Source organism: Helianthus annuus, chromosome 3 (genome assembly GCF_002127325.2).
Source record: "Helianthus annuus cultivar XRQ/B chromosome 3, HanXRQr2.0-SUNRISE, whole genome shotgun sequence".
Lineage (NCBI taxonomy): Eukaryota > Viridiplantae > Streptophyta > Magnoliopsida > Asterales > Asteraceae > Helianthus > Helianthus annuus.
In genome coordinates, this window is record NC_035435.2 from 144,687,940 (window position 1) to 144,692,588 (window position 4,649).

Sequence of the window (4,649 nt, forward strand, 5' to 3'; positions counted from 1 at the left end):
AAGATGCCTAAGGACCTGCGAGCATGTAACACACGTATCAGACAAAGCTGGCGAGTTCACAGTTTTAGAAAACGTTTGTTACCCGTTGTATGTAAAACAGTTCAATACCCAATGCAAGTAATATTGTTAATATCTCATTTCCAAACACGGACGGCTCACGGACTGCCCTTCCCACGTACTCCTATCTAGTACTGGGCCAGACTGGGTCATTAGTTCACCTCCGTCCTCTACAGGCACGGGGTGAGGGTGCCAAACCTAAGTAGCGCTACTAACTAATACCCGATGAGGGACTTACAAAAGATGATAGGTGAGATCATTAACCAATATACCCGTTTCTTTTACCCAAAACTTTATCCCCCATGGAATACCCACTGACTGTCCCCAACCACTGGGACGCATGCTCGAATGTAGTGAACTCACCTGGGATTGCTCGGTAGAATTAATTATTCGTTTAACCACGGTGATTACCAAGCCCTATTATAGTTACACATCACAGTCAGTTTGCATATCAGCACAATATGTATCACTTCACATTCAATTATCAGCTAGTGTACACAAATGCAAGTGTTAACATTCATCACTAAGCATGGCATACCAAATAAATCAAGCACACATTCCATCAATCAAAGTATGTTCATAACCCCCACTATCTTTCGATTCACTCTTATCTTTCGATCAACAGACCACACTGTTATCTTTCGAATCAACTGTTTGTTTCGATTCACACACATATCTTTCGTTCATAGCTATCTTTCGACACACAGTTATGTTTCGACAAACACAGTTATGTTTCGACAAGCACCGTTATGTTTCGAACCAACTGTTCATCTTTCGACTATGTCAGTTATCCTTCGACTACCACAGTCATCATTCGACTACACTTAATTTTTAACAATCGGTTACAACATCTTTCGGTTATCGCAACCCTAATCATGCGATCTACTGTTACATCTGATTCATACGATTTCACAATGTATTCAACAATTCATGCACGTACAAATCGGTTGACAACAAAATCGTGAAATCATGTGTTCAATTATCAGTTAAATCGATTGACAACCACTGATTCTAGTTTCGCCTAATTCTTACTAGTTTACCGAACCATTATTGATTTGTTCACATTAATCACGACAAGATCATCAAAATCGTAGGACACTATCTAGCCGACTATTCAGAATTAGACGTATACACATGTTTTATCACACAACACAAGTAACCAAGATCAATCACATATCACGCACAAATTGAAACCAGAATCACTAACCTCAATCCAATACTGAATCGGATTCCAAAGAGAAGGGGAAAAGGTCTTGAAGCTTGCTGCCGTCGCACAAGAGAAAACTAGGGTTTGGGATTATGACAGAAACGTTGGTGCCAGAAGTCTACGTAACGTCTTATATCACTGGTGGGATATTGGGCCGGCAATAAGTTGGGCCGAAGGTCAAGGCTTCTAATCGAAGGATTGGGCCTTGGCTCGAAGGATAGGTCTTGAGTCGAAGGTTATGTTTCGTGACCCTTCGAAGATCGGATCTTTCAGTCGAGGGATCTTTCGGTCGAAGGATGTCTTAGTTCCGGTCGAAAGATCTTTCCTATGGTCGAAGGATTAACATCCTTCAAGTGTTTAACGTGTTTAATAACAAATTTGCAACGTAATCCCACTAGTACGATGCCCGTTTAAGATGCCAAACATATGTAGATACAACCAAAGAGTCATAGAATAGAATAATGTTAACCTCGGGAATTCGGGTTGTTACATGCGAAATGCATCCTAACGGGTCGTTGGGTAATTAATTTCAAAATGAAAGAATGATTTGTAAAGCCAAAGAATTCGGGTTCGAATGAAGATTTTGAACCTACAAATGTGAGGGAAGGTTCTAAAAATGGTAAACCTGAAGTTGAGTCAAGTTGGGTGCGAAACTAGTGAAAACTTGGCAAAATTCTGGGCAAGGCTAAAAGCTGCCAGCATTGTAAAAACTTACTGGAAAACTGTCCCACCCGCGCCACACGGTGGAGACTTCAAGGCCCTTCGCGACACGCGGGGGACGCCTGGTTAAAGAAAGTCAAGATGGTGCTCCGCCACGCCACGCGAAGGAGCTGGGTAGCTCCTCCGCGACGCGCGGTGGCACTCTGTTTCAACGAGATGGTTTTGCTTATTATTTTAAACACGTTTGACTGTTTGACTTAAACGCTAATTATTTTAAGTTTTTATGGTTGGCTTTTGCTAAGGCAGGAACCAGACGGACAAACGACCAAGCGCGCAAAGAACCGAACATGAATCCGCTATCTATTTGGAGACGATTCACGGGAAGATTGAAGCATGATCGTGCATGGCATAACTTTTGAGTTTCAAAACTTTAATATTGGAAAATGTAAATCACGTGTAATAATTCATTATGTAAGTTCGCCTGGGTTATCGGTTAACCCACATGTGCAAGCTCTAAGTAAAAAAAGTCTGGGACCAAATCATCCTTTTATTAAAACAGGCTAGAGTGTTACAAATTTTATGAAAATTTATATTCAAAAGAAAAGTTTATTTTACAAATAAAGAAGCTACTAGAATGAAACCTTACTAAACAATAGTTAAGGGAAAATAAGTATAAGACTTAAGAAACTTTCGGGTATATATTTCGTGTAAATGCGTATAGTTTCGGGTAATCAGGCCGCATATCACCTAATCCCATTGCTATCTCTTACCCGCAAAATATTTTTATATTCTCATACCCGGTCTTATTCCCATTGGGTATCGGGTATACCCACCCCAAATACTTCGGGTTTCGGGTATATCCATCGGGCAAGAGTTTTTTTTCGTCATGCCTACAAGGAACTCCAACCCACAAACACTCACGTAGGGACTTGCGCAATGATGCGTCAACAGTTCTCTCTTCCGTGCATTGCCGATATGGGCTTAACACGTGAATAGTTTTTCAAGATCGAGTTGAGCTCTACTCATGAATAGTTTTTTAGCCTCAAGCACGTCCAGTTTATCACATATATTTATGATTATTATTATATCCGGTGGCAATTGCAATTTCTATACCTATATAACAATATATATAGTTATTTTTATCATAATTATATATATATACACATAATTAGTTTGCAAATAGATATTTAATATATCAGATAAAAAACTTATGTAAATAATATGCTTGTTTAGACTCAAGAGCCTATTCGAGCTTGATAAATGATACTCAAACTTGGACTTATTTATAAAAAAAACTTAATGAGTTTCTAAATGTTGCATTAGGTGAGGAGCTACGAGGCTAATTGCCTCTAAGCTTTTGGGGTTACATCAAGTGGGTGCCTGAGAAGCTTGTTTACTTCTTAGCTTCTAAAGTCACACTAAGTGAGGACCTGAGAAGCTGCTTACTTTAGGGCTTCAATGTCATAATAAGTAAGGACCAGAGAAGCTAATTTTCATTCTATTGAATGGGCGTATTCTTTCTTATCAAGTAAGGAGAGTGAGTTGTCTTGGAAGTGTCTTAGAGATAAGTTTGTACTAAATGGTAAGGTATGTGGGAGGTTGCTTTAGACTCTTCTTAGTGGACGAGCCTAACTTTTATTCCTTTAACAACTCGTTAGACAGAGAAGGTATATTCTCTCTTTCTAGAGTTATCCATCTTTTTAAGGGGAAGTTAAGCATCTTCCCTAGGGGATATGCTTGTTCGCTTAAGGATTATGGTGTATGGAAAAGAGGTTAGTCTTGTAGGGATGAATTAACAGAAAGTTCGTTCATCCTTAGGAAATGTTCGTTAGGCTTGTATGGTTGAGATGTTGAGCTGCCAACCACCTTACCTTCTTTGCCACCAGTTGGAAGCTTCATGACGTAAGCTGTTTTGGTAGCTTCTGACGTGCTTATCTTATTTAGGCTTGTAGCTTTCGGGCTTATAGGTTTTTGGTGTCAAACTTCATAGCTTGTTATCTCTGAACCTGTAGCTTCGAGCTTGTAGCCTTTGAGCTTGTAACTTTCGAGCTTATAACTTCAAGCTTCGGAGCTTTCGAGCTTATAGCTTCTGGGTCTATACCTTTAAGCTTGTGGCTTCCGAGCCTATAGCTTCCAGCTTTTGAGTTTCGGAGCTTCTAGCTTCTAAAGGCTAATGCTATCATGGTGTGTTAAAAATATGCATGCCATATGCATAGGAAGTTTCCAACATGTTCGGGTGATTTTAGATGGATAAGTCTTTTGGGGTGCGCTTCATTAGTTATTCGTTGAATGTGATATGTTCATGCGAAGATTTGAAACTCGTTTTATACATGAGTAAGTCGTATTTAGGACAAAGAAAACTATTTTGTTAGTTGTTTTCTTCGGCAATCGTTTACGTGAAACCAAGAAAAGCTGAGACAGAGTATTTATTTTTCGTAATACGTCTCGTTGATATTTACATGAGTTGATGTAGGTTGATTTAGTAGCTTCTTAACCTAAACTGCCTTGGAACTTGAGATATGTGCAATAATCGAGCTTTTGGCTATTATTGCTCATGTCCTAGTTTCCTACCTAATGCTTCCACGTCATAAGCTCCCTAGCCATAAGTGTCTATAACATTGGTATTGGTGCTTATGACTTAATAAAATGTGGTTAAAGGTCAAACTTCTAACAACAACCTATAGTAGCACTGAGCTTGTTTATAAGAGTTTTCTTTCGGGAGAGC